The sequence below is a fragment of the Hyalella azteca genome, unplaced genomic scaffold (genome assembly GCF_000764305.2).
Source record: "Hyalella azteca isolate HAZT.00-mixed unplaced genomic scaffold, Hazt_2.0.2 contig17497, whole genome shotgun sequence".
Classification (NCBI taxonomy): Eukaryota; Metazoa; Arthropoda; class Malacostraca; order Amphipoda; family Hyalellidae; genus Hyalella; species Hyalella azteca.
In genome coordinates, this window is record NW_025947279.1 from 245,370 (window position 1) to 269,031 (window position 23,662).

Consider the following 23,662-nt stretch of genomic DNA (forward strand, 5'->3'; position numbering starts at 1 on the left):
GAATCTTTATTTTTTACTATCGTGGAAAGAAGGTTCAGGCAAGACATCAGAGACTTGATTTGCATCCAAGAATGCATCAAAATATAGTACTTTGCTGTAATTTCATCAACACTGGGCTGGTTATCAAAAACTTTTCCGAATATTTTGCACCGTGGCATTGTCTTTTAAAAATTCACCAAATAACTAAAGAGAAAAATGTTTCGCTATCGTACAGTGTAAGTCTCCGAAAAATTCAAGAAAATTTTTTTTAACGTCATGAAACTGAATTCTCACAAAATACAGTCAATCATTCTGCTGTGGAATGTTAATGAAAGACTACACCAGAACTGTTTAATTATTGTAATATACTAATTCATTTCGTAACTATTGAAATCAATTTGTCAGCTTTGTTACAAAATTATGAGTAACATCATCATATAAAAGCAGTGATTTGCAACAAATTTATGAGGCTTCTGATTTTCCTTTGAAAGCCCCCAAAATTGATTTTGAATTCTAAGTGTTAAGGTGAAAATATAAACTTTGAACGAACCTCATTGCAGCTGACGAGGATAAAATTTTACGCTTCAACTGCATGGCATTAGTTCAGCTGCATCGAATTATACACTGAAATAAAATGATCTTCAACAAAAATACAACCAATGGGCATGTCCTAAATACATCCTGAGCCCTGCAGGTTATTATGGGATCATACCAATAACTCAACCATTAACGAAGTTATTTCAATGATATTTAAAAAGCTTACGAGTAATAAACGTAATAATTTAATTTGAATAAACAAAGTAATTGATATAACAGACTAAAATTAACATAAAAAATTAAAAGCGCTAATAAATATTTCGCTAATGCCTGGCACAATATATATTAAACAATTTATTTTTTGAAAATGGCTTAGGTGTATAGATCACGCTATTCAGAATTCATAAACAAATTAGGTACTAAGTTCGTTTATTGCATGCACTTTGGTATCTGAAGACTTGGCAGAATCGGGTAAAATTGCCGTTTCTTCTTGTAATGACAAGCCTCATCATGAAAATTCGTTGTGATAGCGGCACCCGTATCCATCTCGCCGTAATAAGGGCATCCGTAATAAGCCACAGGACTTTCTCCGTTGTAAGGGGCTCCGTAATAAGCCGCTGGACTCTCTCCGTTGTAAGGGGCTCCGTAATAAGCCGCTGGACTCTCTCCGTTGTAAGGGGCTCCGTAATAAGCCACAGGACTCTCTCCGTTGTAAGGGGCTCCGTAATAAGCCACAGGACTCTCTCCGTTGTAAGGGCTCCGTAATAAGCCACTGGACTCTCTTTGTCTTTGAAATAACTTGTAACCTCCACCCAGCTTAGAGTAGAAATTTAGGAATCTGATTAACTCTATGTAATATTAGACTTCTTGTGACGTGAACTAAACAATCTCACTGTACGCATCCGATGCTCCATTAGATATAACTGAAACTGGAAAAATATAAAAAAACACTTTCTCTGAAGCTATAGGCATTCACTTTCTGGAGGATTCACGACACGGCGAAGGAAACTTGCTGATGAAACGAGTCATCGGCGACAGATGGGTCAGGTTAGGTTGAGTGGTTCTTCCCTTCTTCAGTACTTTCTGCAAGGATGAAAACAATTGCAATTTCAGTTTGATTTTACAACAGGCATCTGGTAAATCATTGTTATTTAAAAATCATCGCGGAAAAAATCTCTCACTTTGCTGATAAAGCTGAAAGTCATGAGCCACTATATGCGAAAAAGGTGAAACAATCATAAGCCTGTGGTGCAGGTAGCATGTTTTAAATAATTCTGCAGTTTTCAGAAAAAAAAAATGTTTGTAAACTAACTTTCCATACGCCCTCTCTCATCTAATAGGTGAACGCGCCATTACCCGAATTAGGTGCTGCAATTTTTATATGTCTGCTGTCCACAATTCCATTGATGTCTTTTTAATTTAGAATAATATTTTCGAGTTTTCATCTTTAAAACTGAAATGTTTACCATGGATTACTATTTAATTTCAATTCCAAATCATTTGGGGATATAAAAATTATGCAACTTTGAATACAATTTCAATGAACTGGATTAAAATCATCCAAATTTTCAACAATGTTTCTCTTTCTCCCCTCCTGGATCTGTCCATGCCTCCCACGACTCGAAATAAAATATCAGGTAAAATTATGCAAACAAAACGAAGAAACAAGCTAAATAAAAAATCAAATGATTATACGGTGATAATTGTTATCGTTAAAGAATTATCATCACAATTTTAAAAAATTAAAAACAATTCAATAGTTTTCTCTCGAAAAGTTTTTCCTGTTTTCACTTCTTCTGATTCGGTTGCTTAAACGGACTTGTTCGATTGGGCTATCTTTATATAATATATTATGACTCTTATTGAAATTTTTTCCAAAACGTTAAGAAGCCGCTACCTGAAATATTACAGTAAATAATGTTTTTGGCATCAATAATTCCGGCTACTCGTGACCGCATGCTCAATACTGAACTGTTAGCCTACTTCCCGCGCAACAATAAACTTCAGCATTCAGCCTAAAATAAGCCAAATGACAAACAGAACATAACAAATAATAACTAACATTTGAAAGGAGTGAAATATTTGAGTATGTGTATTAAATAATTGAAGTTTAATAGGTTGAACTAGTACCTCGTTTCGTATCCTCGTTTGCCAATAGAATATTGGCCGTAGTTTGTGGCCCCCAGCCGACGCTGACCGGGGAATTTTCGCCTGGTTTTGACGAGCTGGGGAGCTGCGCTCACCAGCGCCAGCATCACTACCATCACAACCACGTAAATCTGTAGTTACATTTACATAATTAAAATTGGCAAATAATTAATAAATTATTTCACCAGCTGGATAAAAAAAATTTTAAAATGTACAATCAAGTTTTTCATAATATTCCCCTGCTAGTAAATAAAAGAAATATTACGCATTACAACTTTTTTTCTACATATTCAAGTAGAATATTTCGACTTCAGAGAAACTTTTATAATTTCAAATGTTTTGCAGTTACTCACCAGAAAGAATTTCATTTCGATGCACTGTTTACTCGATGCGGGACTTAATACAAATTAACGAGCTTGCCGAACAACAGCCTTTGCATAGAAGTATGACGTTATTTCATTGGATACAAATAGTATACTCTCTGATCACGCATCAAAACGTTGTCACTTCACAGCTAAATTTCGATTTAAACTTCTTCCTATTAAAAAAATATTAATTAAGGAACACTAGCAAGCACCTTGATAAACAAATGTATTCGTTTCACTGGAAGGCAGCAGCTTGATCGGCAAGAAGAATGATGCGTTCAACAGCCTCTATCCGAAAGAGATTGCAAGCAGTGGTGTGGATACGGGGATTTTATAGTTCCTGCCCACTGCGCAACTAGTTCTGGATTCGGCCGGTATAATGTGAACGGAAACTTGGACATAGCTGCTCGAGAGCCCTTATAACCTTCAGGCGGTACCTTCCTAATAATTTAGACGCAATGTAAAGGCCGAGCGCCACTGCCTGCAGCTTTCGAGTGCTGGGTGGTTATGTTATGTCGGGCGTCATGGAATGAAATGGCACACGAATCGTAATTTTGGGCATGGACTTGAATTACGGAAAATATTCAAGCGTGAAATTTGCACATTTTTAAATATTCGTTCTTTTGAAATATTCCATCAACTTCTTAATTATACGAGTGGACCCCCGGTTGAAACAAATCCGATCCTTAGAAGATCAAAAAGCCTTATTGATAATTATCTTCAAATAGCTTCACAATATAGCTACTTAATCTACAATTTGGTTTTGATTGTGCGCAACTGCGCTTTTTTGTCAATATATCAATGGTATAGATATCGTCGTAAAAAATGAAACTAAAAATTTAGTTCAAATAACCTAAACTATATAATAACTAATAGTAAATCAATAATATCAACGGTAAAGGTTAGGCACCACATTTTGAGGAATCTTTTAAAGTGTGATTTCCACTACATTGGAAAATTTTTGAACGATCAGCCTTGATGTGAAAATTGAATATTGGTGCAAAAATTATGTTCGTTTCAAGTAATTCCAGATTTAACAATTTTTAATTTGAATTCTGTTGACTTGTGATTTTTCATATGAAAACTTTCACTTATTTAATTCCATTGAGGCTAAATATATAGGTTTTGCCCTCCCATTTAAAAGAGTTAACCTCCAGCCAAGGTTTGCTTTCAGCCAAGTTTCAGGTATAACAAATTTTGTCATTAACTATAACTAAAGGATACCTTTAATCAATGTTTGTCATCAATTGAGCTTTGCCAACAAAAAAAAAATTTCTCCATTTGAGCTTTGAATGCAATTAAGCGTTGGCTAGAGTAAGGCATTGTTTTCAACAATCATTTTCAGCTAAAGCAATTATGCGTCCACTAAAATTTTGTCCTCAGCCATGCTCTGTCATTGATCAATTTTTTTCCAATCAATCTTCATCAATAATTAAGATTCACTTCCTGCGAAGCGACGATTTCCTCCAACCGAGTGCTGGCTCTAACCTAGCCATGTCCACAAGACCACAACCAATATTGCCTCGGTCACACTATCTTGAACCCCTTGTAACATTTTGTTCACAAGTCACAGAATTAAAGGAAGAATGCATGAGTGAGTGACCTCAACTTCTGAGCTTAGTAGAAAAAATTTTTGTCGAGCTAGCAAGCTCGGAAAATTTTGCAAAAAGCATAGGCCCTTAGTCTTTGCTGTTCGAGGGTGAAAGGCCACACTCCGCAGGCGCCAGTGAGAAATACACCAGTGCGTCCAGAACTTATCGTCATCTAAGTGTAAGTGCCATTAGGCCCACATTTAAATTGGAATGGAAGCTCAAATGAACGCAAATGTTTAGCCCAGCATCGCCATTGAATTTTTGTGCTCGAAGTTTCGTTTTTCATTTCCGCCAGAGAATAAGAAGCTCGTGGGGCATTTTAGACCGTCTATATACATGCAGGCGTCTAATAAGGCGTCCTCGTACGAAAATGCTTTGGTGGCTCCACATTCGATCTTGCAAAAAACGCATTGTCGTGAATACATAAAGTGGCCTAATGAAGACTCTTTTCGACGCATAGACATTATAGCATGAGAGCATAAATTTTTAAACCTTAAAATGTTGTTTACAGCGAGAAAAAAGCTTTTTTTTTTTTTTGCTCTGTCGAATGCAACTGAACGAACTAATATTAAAACCCGTTGCAGACATAATCTAGGACAATAAATAATGTTATCCCCACCAATTAAATATGATCGATACCTTTTGTTCGAGCGAAAGGATTATATTTCAATACATTGGATTGGATATAACTAAAATAATCAATATTATAAGTTGAATGTATTTATCAACTACATTTTATGAACATACTATTTCTTAAAGTTGTACAATGCAAACAATTTTTAATTAACCATCTACTTCAATTTAGGCGGAAGGCTAATATGAATGACCAAATATGGCGGTCATCAATGTAAATCAAGAACCTATGCCCTGTGGAACCTTTAGGGACGCTACTAACATTGCTCTGAATTGGAGTTACAAAAGATTTTACATTAGGCGACATATACGTTCACGTAAACATTGAAGATGGAATGAGAAATATATAAAAAAATATAACTCAGTACTCACTGCAGTGAGTGACAGAGAGCGCATTTTCTCGTCGACTAAAACTTGAGGTCACGGACGGACGGACAGACGGACGGACAGACAGACAGACGGACATGGCGAGCACAATAGTGCATTTTTTCCATAAATGAAAAAATGCGCTAAAAACGCTGGTACCTAAGTACAACAGTGATAATTACAATGTTGTATTCATGCACAACAGTGGTATTTATAAACTGTGGTTTCAAGGGCACAAAATTTAGATGGTGGCGCAACATTTAATTAAATTCGTTTTGTTTCGCAATTTGAAACGCATGTGACTAGAAGCGAAGAACTTTGTTCGACGCTCGCTCAGCAGTGAGGTCTATCAACACATAAAGAACAAATATTAAATGTGTATGAAGTTATTCTAAATGACCTTTGACAACATAAGTGAGTTTAACATAATTAAATTTAGTGTTGCCCTAGTAGAGCAGCTTCTCAGTCGAATTCTTAGCCATGTCATCAATTATATGTAACAGCGACGAGTTTCAGACGAAGGGTTGGAGAGCTGGTAGCTGGTGTATCCCAAAGCGATACCAGTGTTCAATTTGAGCGCATATTGTCGGCCTTGAAATGCTAGCCCATGAGTATAAAAGGGGCGATGCACTCAAGTGCATCCATTTTTGTAAACGCTGTAGTGACGAAAAGCCTACGAAATACCGTTGTCAACCATTTAACAAACCTACCATGGTTTGTCATCGTTCATAATCATGTATTTTGTACAAAAATCTGGTGAAAATCATTTTAAATTTGGTAGTCATAAATAATCCGCTTTTCTGGCCGGTGTCAAGCCGAACCCAAGGAAGAATCGTTGCAGCAAGAATAGTCATATTTCCTTCACCAGCCTAACAGCACGTGCTCCCGCTTCACCTGTTTTGCCTAGCAGTTTTTTGGAAGGCATACCTGCAGCATCTTACCTCGGCCGCGGTCCTGCTCTCCTCTTGATCTGACGTTGTGGTGGCTCGACGAGAGCGTGGTTCCCCTACCTGGAACTCGGAAGTTCTCCTGCTCGGCAGCTGTGGTCACGGTGGCGCTACACTCCTTGAAGCTACGGAGACTTCAGAGGTGAGGCTTGATTCTTGGCCAGAACCTAGCTTACCTCGCTCCCAGCCAATTTCTCAAAACCTGGATGATCCTTTGGCACTGGACCGTTTATAATTTGTGAATTCCACCGATTTTTTTTTTGAACACTGATATTAATTAGCCATGTACTGTATTCAACCAATTCTCAAGTTTGGGTTTGTTTACCGGCAGGTGTGAACCGTGTGATGTTCATGGCCAGCCATGGATGACCGAGCCGAGCCAGCCGTTGATCCATCCTTTGAACTTAAATAAAGCCTGTTCAGTTTCTAGTAGAAAATCCTTTCTTATTTTCCTGATTCGTTGAAATTGGTTATGGTTAATAACTGAAGTCGGAAATTCAGTCATCTTCTATTGAATTTAAATTTAATATTCATTATTTTTGTATATATTTCACTCCGAAAGTTCCGGAGTAGAAAACCAGCCGTTAGGTTCTTCTAACCCGAGATCAAAAGAACCATCCAAGCCCATGCAGTCCACTTCGCTAGTCATCTCCATAAGAGGTTCTGATTCATCTTTGCTTTGATTGTCGTTCGTATAATTAATTAGAAAGAGTTAACTCGACTCCAGAGAGTATATGAAATAAAAGGCATTTCTAAATTCTGAAAAAGAGAGAGCCAAACACTGGTGCACTGTGTTTTCTGGTGCACAAAAATACATTGGAAAAGTTATCCGTCTATTCGCTGTTATACAGCTGCAGCAACAACAGCTGAAACAGTAATGATGTTAATGCTGCAGTTCCACCTTCAGTTAATGCTGCTGCTTCTATCGGTAATGGATGTTCTAATTACTTTTGTCAAATCGTATTTTGTTTCACTAGGCGTGGTGGCTGCGGTCTTAAAATAGTTAATGTTTGCAGCTAGCACCTCGTTCTCAAACCTTTCTCGTCGCTCCGTAAATTTCACTGGTTAACATTCAAGCTGCGTTTATGCTATCTGAATATCATCGAATTAAATGCAAGCGCAAGTCATCAGTCGATTTCGCATGACAGGCTAGACTGCTCGCTTCGCACTCATCGCAGTTCACCTAGCGGTCCTAGCCTTTAATTTGTCGGCACCGCTGCCTGTTTTGATTGTTGGGTAAATCAACTGTGTTCAAATAATAAATAATAAATCAGTTATATTCAAATAACAAATAATAAATCAGTGGTTTTCAAATGTTTCTTTATAAGCGAGTTCCAGGAATACCTTCAATCAATACTTATCAAAGATGATTATACCAGTTCTGTCTCTAGCTAAATGTTTTAAAAGTTAAATCAAGGCACATTTTAATGCCTTCAGACAGTAATTAAGATTGCCTTATTAATTATTCATGGTTTGCTACCTTCCTAAATATTTTCTTTGCTCAAAAAGGATGTAACAACATTCCTATACAAATACCTAAATTTACTGAAATAAGTTAATATAAACTTGTTTACAAAACTACGGAAGTCGTGACAAAAAGTGAATTTGCACTAAATTATTGTACAGATGTGATGTAAGTCACGTCAAACTGGGGAAAAAACTCAAAACAACAAAGAATTGTGTTTACAAGTTTTAATCCAATCACTGGTTCATAATTTTAAATTAACACGAAATTTCTTTCTACAGAATTATCAGTCGCTTTTGTACCGATTTAACTATGTCATTATATTTTTTATTATACAGGAAAATACAATTGTCTTGAATATTTTCCTTAGATTATTCCTCACATTAATGGATTACTTATAAAGATTTAAATAAATAAAGTGCTATAACAAACGCGAGTCATTTCACGCATGAATTGACTATAAAGGACGCATGTATTTTTTGAGGAAATATTGATACATGGATTTTTAATTTCTATTTACCTGTTTATGATGAAGAAATTTCATATCATGTTTATTATTGTTGGGCCACGTTCATATGGTGATACAATTTCGAAAGTTTCAATCAATCGGTCATCAACTTGTAGGTTCAACTAAAGAAGTTATCGTCGGTGAGTTCATACACATTGCGTTCAAATGTAAAGCAGATATATAAGTGTTTGCACAGGATGAGAAGATGTATGCTTAGGCACATTTACAATTATTGTACTTCATAAAGCTATACAGTAATAAATTTATTACCAAGGGATCGACAGCAGACGTATAATCTGTGACCTGCCATTTATAACTTAACATAACACGTAATTAAGAAATTTATATTTTCAACTTAAATTCTCTGTTCCAAATATAGCTTTTCTTGCCGCATATTGATGCTTATCTTCTTACGCCAAGTCTAGGACGTTCATGTTCAAGTTCGTGCTGATGCACCGCCTTCGTCGTCCTCCGTCCCCAAGTCGTCCATATAGCAGGTCGCCTCTTGCTCGGGGCCCGGAAATAACGTTGAATGTGACTGTATACTAAATTAGTATAGATCACACATTTAAATATTCAATTTATAAGTTTATATTATTGTTCTCATTGAAAAAATTTAATCTTTTTCTGCTAGCTATATAATGCAATTTTGGGTGAGGCGTCTGCCCTCTGGTCGCTCACCGAGGATCGAGCAAGCCTTTGAGACCCAGAATTAGTTCGTCCTGCGCAAAAAAAAAAACATTATTATAAATTTTCTAAATATCATGAGCAATCATAACGAAATATATTTGTTCGCTGAAAACTGTATTATTTAAAAAATTTAACTCAGTACTCACTGCAGTGAGTGACAGAGAGCGCATTTTCTCGTCGACGAAAACTTGAGGTCACGGGCAGACAGACGGACGGACGGACATGGCAAGCACAATAGTGTATTTTTCCATAAATGAAAAAATGCACTAAAAATCCATTAAACTTATACGATTAAAATAATTAGTTCCCCTATAAAATTTGATAAATGACATGTAGGACATTTATTCTATCGAAAATACTTGTTAAATCCTCATTCAAACTATCTTAGGCAGGAACTCCTCAGTAGACAGCGAAATAGAATTGCGCAGCTGACGAAAACAATTCTTAAATTTTGATCCAGTTAATTTATAAAAACAGCCAATGGTTGTCAACAATGCATTATCAACACTAAAAAAATCTAGCATTCTTTGACTAAATTGCTAGTGTGACATTTCTTCTTAATTATCACTTACAAATTTTAAATTTAAAAGTTTTAATGCAATAGCAATCGTTACCTGGCTTGGTTTTACCAATTTAGCTAGTATATTAGCACATAATTACATAAATTAGTGCATCACATAAATATAGTACTATATCCATGGAGGCTATTCAACCTTATTGCAAATCACAATCGCTAGGCTTTGTAAGTCGTGAATTAATGAAAGGTGGAGAGTAATAAACTGAATGCATGTGATTGATATTCTGAATTCTATTAATTTAAACTTTTACTTCTTTCTGAATCCGCGTTTGCCGTAAGAATAAAAGCCGTAGTTGGTGGCCCCCAGCCGACGCTCTCCAGGGAACCTCCTCTTGGTGGTGACGAGCTGGGGAGCTGCACTCACCAGCGCCAGCATCACCACCATAATAATTAGGAAAACCTGAAAATGTGTGGTCATTAGTTGATGATAATTTGTGAATGAATGTGATGGATAGGAGTCTGAAATCGATGTAGTCTATGCCGAAATGTCTTGCTCAAACCGAGCATTGTTGAGAAAAATTAGCTAGCGTGATATGAAATCGTTCATTCTGATGGATATATTCTTTCCATGAGGTTTCATTAGAAGAAACGCATATAATTTTCGTAAGCATTCCTTGTGGTAATTTAAATGAATAGTACAAATCAAATATATATGTGACCTAAATGCTTCGTTCTAATATTACTGCTCCCTCAAAATTCTTATTCTTGTATGAATTTTTAAATTGAAAATTTCTTCGATTTTTATGTAAGTGAATGCAATTAAGCGTTTTCTATCTACTCGTATTAACTCACTACTCTAATTTTATAATATTCCTCGTCTAATTTCGTGAGAAAAAAAATTTGTTTTAGAAAGCAAACAAAATGAAATGTTTTAATTAACAAACTTTAACCGAATTAAATCTTCGTTATTACTTTAAGGTGAAAAAAAATTCTTAAATTCAAGTGAAAGCTCATGGTTTTTAATAATGCTTACCGAAAAGAAGTTCATCTTGTCTGGCTCATTCGAAAATGATATTCTGCAATAAAAACAGGCACATGTGAAACAATCGATTTTAAAGCCATAAGAGGGTTATGAAGTAAAAATAATTATAAATAAGACTTGCTGTCAACTAAGGCGCACTCCTGAGATTACCAAACTGAGTTAAGGAAGTATTCCAATAAGTAGATTTAAACATCATTTCGTATTCAACCAATATTTAATGTAACACCCTTCCATATTTCCACCAATTCAATTTCTTCCACTGGACAGCTAGTGGCTGCATGAGAACCCTGCTATGATCTTTGAACTATAGCCCATTAGCCCATGATCTTCGTTCCAAAGCCCAAGCAATTTGAGAAATAAAAAGTGGTATCAGAGATCCTATAATTGACAGAACTACTGCACCTCCTGCACGCTAAAAACAACGTGCCGGCAGTACACGTTGAACTATTCAGAACTAATACCTAATGCCAATACAACAACAAAGCAACACGTATAATCTTTACAGTGAGCCTCCGGCGTGACCAGTTCAAAATAATACGTACACATGATAGCAGACGGACGCTGCCATCCTGTCACCTTCGAAATACGTGTTAGTAACTAATAACTTCAGTATTTAGCTTCATCCTGTTTTGATGAGTATAGAATGAAGGATATTTTGATCATAACTTGAAATGAAACAAACATTCCATTGAATCAAACGTTCAAAACTTCCTGTTTTGAACCAAGATTTGATAATGTTCAAGTGGGAAAATTATTTTGGAGAATTAATTAATTTAAAACTTTTCTCAACTATTCATAATAATGATCCCGTAGTAGACAAATAGATTTGTAAATTGTAAAATGAGGTAATTTTTGAGATTATTTTGCAAAATGTTACAAAACTAAGTTACGCATCCCCATATTCTTTAGATCTCCATGTGAACGAATTTATCTCAATGCGCTCAAATTAAGAATCATTTCTTTAAATTTGAAAGCCATCAATGGATGTGGTCAACTAATAGGGAGACAGAAAATATTTTTCAATTTCAATGTCCCTTTCCAGTTCTTGGGGCCAAGATAAAACTACGTTAGCATTGCAATTGAGATCCAGCAAAGGCTTGAGTTTTTCCTGTTGTTGCAATTATTGGGCGCTATTCAGCGACACAATATTATTAATAAAAAGTTATGTATGCTCCTTTGTCATTTGATTTTGTACCGGAAGCCGTATAAAAAATTAAATTTCTAAAATATCCACCGTTTTATTACCAGAAGGGAATTTAAAATTATTGTTTGAACAAATTAATTGATCATTTATAGTATTAAGATAACTTCAAATTATGGTAAATATTTTTCGTGATTGCTCTCACTAAATTTAATAACGATATATGAACAATTCGTACGTGGTAAAACGTTAAGGTAATACGCAAAATAAATGTTTAAATATTCAGCGACAACACGAAGTTGAAATGAAAGATATTTTGAGTGAAACTGCAATATTAGGTTGCGGCAACAATTTCCCAGCGCCTCTAAGTGGAACTTTCCCAAGTGAAGAATAGAAAAAATATAACTCAGTACTCACTGCAGTGAGTGACAGAGAGCGCATTTTCTCGTCGACGAAAACTTGAGGTCACGGACGGGTGGACAGACGGACGGACAGACAGAAAGACGGACATGGCGAGCACTATAGTGCATTTTTCCATAAATGAGAAAATGCGCTTAAAATATGCAGGCCACCGAGAAAAAATAGTTAATTTTAGAAATTTCTCTTCTTTGCGACAATGTTGGCTATAAAACGTATTTGATCGCGCACAAAGCCAGTGTAAAACCTGTCAAACTTCAGATGGCAAGCAAAACATCATGGCCTCAAGCTAAGAATCGTGACAAGCCGTTTTAATATTTGCTATTGGCTATTTCGAGAGTCCACCATCAATTTCAAGCAAGATTAGTGGATACTGGAAACCGCATCTTAGGGAAAACATTTTCTCCTAGGCTAGGATTGTTATGGTTCCAGATTCGAAGCCTAAATGCTTAAAACAAATCTCAAAAGCAAAAGCTTGCGGAAATTCGCATGGGATCTGTTGGTTGAATGAATTCCAGATCTGCTTGTTTGGATGAATTCCAGATATATTGGTTTAGATAAATTCTTGCCCAAATCATGGCACATCACACCACCGAGCTTGGCTGTTCAGGTGACAGTCTATCACTAGGCTGTTTTACAGCGTACGTAAAGGTCGCAGCGACAACCAGCGAGTTCATAACGTAATTAATATTTGAAGTTAATTGAAAGGCATCGTGCGTCGGTTGCAAACCTTGTTATTATCCTTATTTATTATCCAAACGATCATATGTTTTGCTTTAAATTCTATCCTTTCCCGTATCACAAATTTAATGGGGAAAAGGAATTTAAAAGCAAAGAAAACGCCAAGAAAATTTACCATATCGATATTGAAAACGTTTCGGAGTTTAGCTCCATCATCAGTCCGACTAAACTAAAAATGAATAAAATCATTTTATAAGTCAAAATATTTTATTATTCATTTTATTCATTTTTAGTTTAGTCGAACTGATGATGGAGCTGGACTCCGAAACGTTTTCAATATCAATATGGTGGATTTTCTTGGCGTTTTCTTTGCTTTTAAATTCCTTGTGAACTTGCGATATAAGCAGACTGATAATAAAAGCGCTTAATGGGGAAAAATTATGAGGCATTTTCAAAAGCATGAAGCATTTGCATATAGTTTTACTATTGCATGATTTCCCCATTGAGATTGGTTGGTGCGTTTCTCACTGTTTATCTGGTATTGTAATTATTATTTCGTTTTGTCTGTGTTTTTGGGGGAAACAAAACTGATACTTTCAGCCCAGGTAACACTGCTTACATTGCTATGGCATTAAATTTATTATTTCTGCCTTGAATCCATAATTTTTTCTTTCATTTTATCAGTAAAAAACCAAATACCTCATTTAGCTCACATTTCTCGGCTCTAAAGTTGATGTGATTGCGGGAGGATTATTGGATTGGGATTGGATATGGGAGTGGATGGAGGATTATTCAATATAGTTATAGAATAGAATTCCGAATCCATTTCTGCTCAATGAGTCCTAAATTGAGCTGATAGTCGGAGATGAGGTTGACTGGCAATCTGCCATCACTTGATGTCTGCGCCCAAAAGTTGGAATGATGTCCGGATCCTAGCTGTGTCCTATGTAATTCAGGATGACGATATTATAAATAACAGTAAGTAAAATTATGGGAAGGCTTTAAATAAAAAAGCGGACAATTTAGAGTTTGTGCGTAAATATAGGTCTTTTAAATCATGCCAAGTAGAGCAGTTGCCAGTACAAGTTGCATGAGCCAATGGTCCTGCCAAAAGCCATCCCAATGTTCACAGCAGCTAGGGTGCCAGAATTTACGATCTGGAACTAGCGCATTTTAAATTCAGATCTTTAATAACTAATTATTTTAAAGCAACTCAAATGCCTCATAAATTCAATACTATCTTAAGAATATATCGGAGTCCAGCTCCATCGCCAGTTCGAAAATTCTAGAATGCCAGTTTAGTTCTACATTTTTATAAGATAATCGGAAAAATATATCCAAGAATTTCTAATGTAATAGTAAATTGGCATATTAGAATTTGTGTTTCTTGTGTGAATGGAATGTATAACTGTTTCATTTAAGAACTCTTAACGAAATTAGTAACTCCAGTAAATTTTTATCGTACATATATTACCGAAAAAAAATTCTTATAATATTAATAGGGGATTCTAGGTTAGCATTCACATCTGGAATGCTTCTTCACGTGCGCCGGGATTGTCAAGTGTAATGATTGGCATTTATTGTAGGAGATAACGAGAGAAGGCAGTGCAATAATTAGATTTATTTCAATGCTCGTTATTTTTATCTCATATTCCGGTCAACTTGCACTCGTTTAAGTGTATATGCATTCATCTTTATTTTCGATTTTTTTTTTATTGCAAACAAAAGCTGGTGAGCTCGTTTATCAGATACATGTATATTGCATAAAATCAGAAGTTGTTATTAAATATCGTATCAATTCGTATGTATACCAGCTCACTAATTACCTACGCATTATTTCATCGAATCATGTGCTTGTCTGGTCACTTTCAAATCAATAATTCCTTCCAAATTTGTTTTCTTTGCTAAAACCAAGAAACGCTTAAAACAGGACATATTAAAACAAAATTTTGATTTCAAGAGCAGTATAAGGATATCAAAATATCTCTTGAAGAGAGTTTTTTTATTGAAAAGTCTTCATTATTTTTTTAATCCTTATTCTTTATAACACAACAACACAACAAAAGTAAAACAACGTGCATGAAGCAAATTTCAAAAAAATCTTTTATAAAATATAATGAGGTTTTAATATAAATGCATTGCTCAAAAAATAGTAGGCTAATATTTAAATGTAATATTCGTTAATGCTATTCATCATTTCCGCCAATGGTAAGTAAGTAATTGTTTTAACTAAATGCGCAATATCCCTTGATTTCTATGCATATCAAGCCCGTATACGATGTGCAGATATAAATATCTAGATTGAAGAAACGTGTCTAAACTTAGTCTGATCAATTGGCTGTAGTAATGCATTGGTGTTCAATGGTTGCAAATTCGTTTCATCGGCTTTAGATGGATCCTTTGTTTTAGCAATGTCGTGTACACTTCAGAAACTTTATAGTATGATGGTAAAAGAATCGCATTATTTATTTTGTGCAGAAGAAACCTACTTTATCTAAGGACAAAATTCTCTCCATAAATATATATATGTATTTATAGTTTTTATGAATACTTGCTAAAATTTTCTTGTACATTTCTCCTCCGTGTCCAGTCTCTACTCCAGTAATGGCTGCAGTTGAGCTATATATATTCTCTACCAGGATCCACTCGGAAAAAAGTCGGGCGAATTTAAATTTATGTTGGCATTGATGACACATTAAGCGTCTAATTTATGTTAGAGCACTCGATCATGCTCAGTGCTAATATATCGAACCTTAATGTATGAGTAAACTGGGATTATTTCACAAGATAGTTGGTTAATATTTAATACCCGTGTGTCTTGCAGACCTCACAGAATGTGTAGATGTTCTAAATGTTCATAACAAATGGAGTGAATGAGTGTATAAAACCAATGTTCCATATAGTGTCATAGTGCAACCAAATTTTTATGTACATTTTAGTAAATCATGTTCAATTTAGAGAAAAACAAAAAAGTAGCCCACTGATGAATTTAAAAGCCGATTTTACATTGTCCAACAATAATCTTTGGACATCCAAAGAACTAATCAATTCAGCTCTGATTGCTCCTGGTCACAGAACGCACATCAATCGCTAGTACGACTTGCCAATCATTTATTTGAATCTCTGTAATCCCAAACACCTTGAGCGACCACGATGGATTTGGCACCTTCTGACATTTCTCCTTCTGACATTTCTTCTGTTCGTAAACCTGTTGCCGGTGTCCCTCATTCTGCTCATTCTTTTGTTGATCTTCTGCCTCCCGATCATCGTGTTTCTGACGTCACTTGTGTCTGGCTTTATGTCAAGGCTTCTTCTATTGTAGGATCTACAGTATAGGATTAAATGATGTCCTCGTGCATTCCGCCGTGAGAATTATTGCTTTTGCAAATGACACAGCAAATGAATTGAAAAATATATTGCAAAATATTGAAAAATATTGAAAAATATTCTAGCTGTTCTGCATGACAAGCACCATTTATTGGTCTGCAGTATACATTACATTGAGAAGGGCATTTGCTATTCATGCCGTAGAAGAATTTTGAATACATAATAGAGGGGAAATAAGGTAGTACAATTATTTTTATAATAGGTGTACTTTGTTCAAAGAAGGGGTTTGAATCTGTTTTGCAAATGTTTAGAAAAATATTTTGAAAAACGTACAGTTAATTATTTACTATATATAATGCCTTTTTCATGACCTCATATCTATCCTATTAGTTTGATCCTAAATCAGAATTGAAGTTACAGATATCAATGTTCACAAATATCACTATCAGAGTTACAATTCAAAAATCAATGAGGTTTGTTAAATTATCGAATAAAATCCTATGCACACCATGTAAATCCTATGTATCCAAAATTTGATTTAAGTGAACATCAAGTTAGTGTGCCTTAATTCTATATGCACTTTTACAAGAAATAACGGCTCCACATACTACTGAACTTAAAGTAAGTTTCTTGCGATGGCAGAAATTTATTTTCAATTTTATGGCCTTTTAAAGATTCACCTACTCACAACAAGCTCGTCAATTTATATCAAATATTATTTGTTCTCTGGATTGATCTGCGTCGAGCGCACGTACGTTATAAATGCTTGATTTTCATAGAACTGGTACCGTAACATTGAGGGAGCTACGCGTCACTGCGTCATTTGTTCATGGGTAACCGAAAGAGGTATACGTACATGGCCTGAAAAATAAAGAGGGCCTACTTGCTAAAATTAGCGACTAGCTACAACATAAAACTTGAGACAATCTGGCAAATTAGAGGGCGACTAGCTGCAGGAGTGACAAGAAACCGGCAGGCCACGAGCTACAAAAGTGACATGGCCACTAAAAGTAAGGATAAGTCGAGATGTTTGCTACCCGCACATCATAACTATTATTACTAAGAGACGGTGACTCCATCGTCCTGCACCACGACCTGGGCCTCTACTTTCAAAATTTGCTTAGTGAACGTAAGTACTTACGCTCTATTTTCTTGTCTACGATTGGTGGATTTTGCTTGAAAGGCCGTCAATGATTGGCTGATGAACTTACGATCTCTTAACTTTTTTTTAAAGTATGGGCCCATGGCCCATTGGTCGAGACGATGCTAGAAAAATAGCCGATTCTTGTCGTACGTGTAGAAAGATAAATTTTATAGGATAACCGGCTATCCTAAGAACCCCTGGCGGCAGTATTTTTTAGCGCATTCTCACATTTATGGAAAAATGCGCCATTGTGCTCGCCATGTCCGTCCGTCTGTCTGTCTGTCTGTCCGTCCGTCCGTGACCTCAAGTTTTCGCCGACGAGAAAATGCGCTCTCTGTCACTCACTGCAGTGAGTACTAAGTTTATATTTTTTTCTAGTGACTGGAGGATGATTCAAAGGCGGGGCTTCAACCTTGGCAGTGGAGCTGTCCAGAACTTATCATTAGATTTTAAAACCGGGCAATATCTGTACATGTTCCTTGTCCAGGCGTAGCATTTGAGATGCGAGCAAGGTTAGGATTTGTACGTCATAATATTTATTACAGAAAATGCTTGGCTTGGGACACCCTTAATTGTTATTGGTAGTCATCGGACCTAATTTATTGTTTATAGCTTTTTGTTTAACCTGTGCTAAAGCAATACAAGAATTTCTGATAATAAAACGGGCGAAAAAACTGGAGTTGAGTTAAGATGGTCTTTGGGGGGATTGAAAATTATAGTTTTTAGGAAGTATGACTATTTCAAAGTAAAAACACCGAAAAAAATCACAATGGTTCTCTAGAAGATATTCTGATTAGTGAGGAGTCTCGATTGTGTTAACTGACTACTCTAATTTAAGCAAATAAGGCAAAAATCGTCAATGCAAGGAAATGTGGCGGCTCAATGGCCAGCGTCAACAGTGAAATTAATTGTTTCTTATTATGGTGCAATGCTACGAGTATGTATCATTTTGAAGTAGATGATAAAATAGGGCTTTTCAATCGTTTGTAAGTGGATGAATAATATATGAGTAAGCGCGATGTTACTTTACTGTAAGCGTTGAAATATCCTTGAGCTATACAATTGCAAAGATAACATTAAAACCTAGCAAAAACTATCAAACAATTGCTAATGCCTGCTTGTATTAACTCCCTTGAACTGTAAGCTGTATAAAGCTGTATTAGGCATACTTGCTATGTGTACCTATAAATATGTTGGTATCCGCGTTTGCCGTAAGAATAAAAGCCGTAGTTGGTGGCCCCCAGCCGACGCTCTCCAGGGAACCTCCTCTTGGTGGTGACGAGCTGGGGAGCTGCACTCACCAGCGCCACCATCACAACCACGAAAATCTGAAAGTAATTGACTTTAATCAATGATATTCAGTAAATGATTACAACAATAGAAAGTCGATACTCTACGCCTAAAATTATATGCCTAATTTAATCTAAAATTAGCTAACGGCGAAAAATGAAAAAAAAATCATCACATATATAATAATAATAATCGTTTCTTTGTTTCGTTGTTTAAAGCCTGTGTAGAGCGGATCTACAAAACCTATTATCTTGATATATTTACCTCAGCTAAAAATTAATTTCGTAGTTGGATACAAAATATATTCCTTAATAATCCAAAACTTGCACTAGAAAAACTCAGTTGAACTGCATAGCGGTGGGTAATGGAGGTTCTTCGTTAAACGTCGGTTTGAGTTTTTTTTCATATTACTTGGAAAGGAAAATTTTTCCATATCAGTGCCGAAAAAATAGATTTATGACATGATATTCTAATCTCAGAGTTAAAATATCCCGAATGACATCGTGTTTAACGGGTTCCTATATAGGTATGCCGGGTCACGCTTAGTTAAACGGGTAGCAAAATTATTATGTCTGGTGTTATATATACCGTGTTGACCATGTTTGCTACATATACATGCCAAGTTCTGCCGTGTTAACAGGGTTGCTGGGCCTAGTAAATTTATGACTCAGTATAAATCGGGCCTATTTTAGCACTATTGATGCGATAATAAATTCAAGTATGTTTGTTTATTTGTGACTTTGTTTAAAACCAAGTACTAGAAGTTTCTTCTGGATACTCGAGCGCGTATCCACAAAACCCACCATATCAAAATAATACCTGCATAGGAAATTTTTTTCTCCAGATCAAGATGCAATGGGGAATGAAGGATGCTATAGAAGTGCTAATTTTTTTATATGATAAATCGATCCTTTATTTTTAAAAACTGAAGTTAAGATCTCCGGTATCAATAATTAATTAAATTTCCAGAGAATTTACAATTTTGAATTCCCAACAGAATTGTCAGGATTCATCTGATAAACTATGATGATGATGATGATGATGATGATGAACATAACGTATGACGATGAACATAACTATGAACGATGAACACAACTACGAGTGATGAATATAATTTTGAATGATGCTCACCAGAAAGAATTTCATCTTCGTCCGTAATTCACTTGGTGCAGATATTCATCCATGAAAGCAAATCTTATAGAACAAAACACTTTTTGTAAAACGTAGAAAATATAAGCCAAGAGCCATTCAATTCCACTTTTATACTGCAATTAAACAGTAATATTACTTTTGGCAATCATTTCTACTCCATTTAATCCCGCTAAAGTCAATTATCGCACAATAATACAAGACACAGTGTTAATGGAACGAATTTGTTTCACAGAGCGGCAGTAAACAGGGAAGGTCGAGGCCGGTTGTATCCCGGCCTCGAGTCGATGAAGACAGACAGCGGTTGCTTAGCCATCACCGGTCTTATACTTGTAGCCTACACAACCGCTGGCCGCTGTAAATACTGGGTGAGGCTGTCGAAGATACAATTAGTATCTTCGCTGCTCGTAACGGTAGAGAATCTTCACAATGCATGTCATCCTGTGACCTTCGACAGGTTAACGAACCGCATGCAGAAAATCGTACACTGTGTGTGTCTTTTGAAATTGTCGAAAAATATATTGGCGATATATGTAGTTTGCTGTTATTGATGGTGTGAAATGTTTGCAAATCGGGCATCCCAAAGAAAGATTACAAAAAAGATAGCTCGATTCGTAGGCAAGAATTAAGGCTGCTTATGCAAGCGTTGTTCGCTGGTGCTTCGATTGCACTATGCAAATACTTCAATGGAAGCGGTCGATTGATTTAATGACACAATTAGTTTTGTAAAGACAGATAGACTTTAATCAATTTATATTGAACATCTAATGGAAAGATTGATCCGCAGATGCAAAATTAAGTGTCATTATAATTGTATAGTAAGCATGTATAACACATCTCGAACGTTAATGCATGAACAAAATTTTTAAAACTTAACAAGGAAAATATGAAAATTAAGGTCTCACAATCGTAAAAATGTCTGCTAATGCCCCTTTGAAACAGCTTCAATGATTTCGGGTTATATCATTGAACTTCGTCGACATTTTCTCGTGAAGAAACTAGCAATAACCTTTCAAAGGAATAATTTTCTCTTAAATTACATAATGCTGAGATGCATATCAGAGTTAAAGCCTGCTTCTTATCTTCTTATTACAACAAATCGAAACAAGTATATGTGTCTGAAGTAAACGTGAGAATATGATGTTATTTAGGCCGACTTGGGCGAGATGATAGTTCAATTCATTTCCGAATTCATCCTATATATTGCCACATACTAATTTACATGTTTTCTTGCCGCATTGAAAAGATTATAATTTAAAATTTGTGCAAATTCTAGTGTCAGAATTGAAAAAATGAAACATGAATTCACTACCGAAATTATTCGTCAATCCTAACAACATATCAATCAATCCTGTCATATCAATATAAGTCAATCCTGCATATACTTTATACATAATTCTGATGTCGATTTCCAAATTATGGATGATACACAATATAAATCATTGTTTTACCCTTGCCCAGCAATTCTGCATTTAAAAAGTACGGATAATAATTCTGAATTAATTTTTTGTCTTACCGAAGCCCTGATTTGAGTGGAAACAAATGGTATTTTTCACAAATTCTTACTAACAATGACTGAGTTTGCCCAAAGTAATTTTTTCTAGATGACCCAGTTTTTTCCCAATAAAAAATTCAACAAATCTTCTATTTGTTTATCACTTCTTGTACGACAAATTTAAGCCTAAAAGATAAAGAATACAGTATTATGACATTTAATTGGTTAACCCTCTCAACAAAAAATAAATCTAATGCTTCTCAGCAGGACTGTATGGCCTGAACTGTAGGACTGTATGGCCTGGGATTTTAATGCTTATCTTTCATTTCTCACCCACAAATATTCTTGCCCTTGCTCTACAAGCATCTGCCTAATATCATTATTTATCAGTACAATGAATTCGATACTCAAGTCGGACAGTTCTCATTCTGAATGACCACAAACTGTCATAAGCCTCATAAAGAGGATCGGTTGTGGCGAGATTCATGTAATCGGTCGAAAAAAATATTGAACGTTTTTGGAGGAATTGTCTATTGATTTCAAATTAATCTTGATGTGCGATAAGCCGTTTGCCACGCAAAAGTTTTAGACTTATCCGATGCTTATGCTTCCATACCGACTCAGAAACTCCGATCCTGGAAAACAGGATCTCTTTACTAACTTCTTTGCCTCGTCGCCATACACGAATTTCGGTACCGATCATTATTTTGTGCGCAATTTTCACTCTGGAGGATTACTTGTAGCTTCAAAACGTAACAATTATATTGAAACTTCAATATTCAATATAATATCGTTCACCTACCTCAGACGAATATTGTTTGCAATTGCAGCATATTATTCTGTCGGTTAATGTCATAGAGCATTACAGTGTAAGTGACTTTTGAATTTATTGGTACGGTAAGGATTGAAGTGCCCGGCGCACAATAATTCCACATGGGGAGAATATTGTTGTTACGAGCTGCATGGACTGCACCTGCAAAGCAGTGACTATGAAGATAAAAATTGTAATACTTTTTAAAGTCTGACAGTAATAATAAATTTTACATTCAACAAGCCAATAAAAGCTACATAAAATCAGTTTTCAATAACAATCCATGAGATCAACATATATTTGATCAGAAAAATTCCTTCGAGTTCACGAATTATTGATTTAATAACTAGTTCACTTCTGACTATAAAAAATTTTCACTGATATTCGAATTAATAACTTTGCTTTCCTGGCGCCGTTGAAATTTAGAATATTCCTGTGTTACTCATATATAGTCTCTGCACGTAGAACTGAGAAAGATAACTCTAGTAGCAAAAGGACGATTGAAAATTCCCATTTACACACATCTACCTATTCTTAATATTCAACGATGCCTGCAATGTTCCGTATAAGTCTCGAGGTAATTTTCCCTTGACACTGCCTAAAAAAATCTGAAAGCTTATAGCTGCATCATTGTCGGCTGGACTGGTTGTAAATGGTGAAGCCTGCAATCATGCCAAACCCACGGTTGAGCTGATATACGAACGTGCTTGTGCTTCTTACCTGTTATCTCCTGCAAGAAATAGTGAAATATCTGCCGCAAGATATGCTGAATTACCCTGAATGAAAATATTACCCCAAAACAATATATAATGGAAAAACCTAACTAGAACTTCATTTTTTGTACTTGATGCGAATTTTTTGCTACAAAAGTTCGCTTCTTGCAAACTATTACAACAACGTCGTTCCTATTTTTACACGTTATGTCAACGACCAATTTTCTAAATTAATGAAAGCAAAGCATTGTGGATTCATTTTGTTAAACTAGAAAACTAATCAACTTGATTTACGAGTCTCGAACTCATATGCCGCCAGAAAATTGCCTATCTGTAAAAATTACTTTCAAAAAGTAAGCATGAGTTCTCATTTCAATCGGACGAAATTTAAGATAAGATTTTATTATACCTATCAGAAGTCTCAATATATCTGGAAAAGTGAGCACTTGTTTACGAAATTTATCAAGCAAATAAACGCAAAATACAATGTATAGATGTTATGGTTATGCAGCTACAAGCCACGTATTTGGCTCAGGCACGGTGAAATTATTATCATGCCTAAATGCAATGAGAGATAAAAGAAGTTATGCCTAATTTGATCTTTTAGATTAGAAAGAAATTGGCTGCGATTGTATTCTTGAGAATCCCCCAGGTGTAGTTGCACGATTTTTTTTTGCATTGGTTGGGCCCACTCCGGTATTCTGC

The 23,662-nt window shown here is 35.6% G+C and overlaps 3 long non-coding RNA genes across 3 annotated transcripts in view; all 3 read right to left on the reverse strand.

Moving 5' to 3' along the window:
* Positions 1–321: 321 nt before the first annotated feature.
* Positions 322–3,318, reverse strand: LOC108664879. Its single transcript, XR_001930402.2, has 3 exons — positions 3,018–3,318; positions 2,647–2,795; positions 322–1,599 (listed from the first exon to the last, which is right to left on the reverse strand). It is a non-coding gene; the product is annotated as an uncharacterized LOC108664879 (long non-coding RNA).
* A 4,924-nt stretch (positions 3,319–8,242) lies between these two features.
* LOC108664867 overlaps positions 8,243–23,662 on the reverse strand; it is a 30,272-nt gene continuing 14,852 nt past the window's right edge. Inside the window, exons 3-4 of the long non-coding RNA XR_001930397.2 lie at positions 10,059–10,207; positions 8,243–9,262 (exon numbers count right to left, since the gene is read on the reverse strand). This is a non-coding gene — a long non-coding RNA (uncharacterized LOC108664867). The remainder of the gene's footprint in view (positions 9,263–10,058; positions 10,208–23,662) is intronic.
* On the reverse strand, positions 15,156–20,224 carry LOC108664870. Its single transcript, XR_001930400.2, has 3 exons — positions 19,921–20,224; positions 18,682–18,827; positions 15,156–16,353 (listed from the first exon to the last, which is right to left on the reverse strand). It is a non-coding gene; the product is annotated as an uncharacterized LOC108664870 (long non-coding RNA).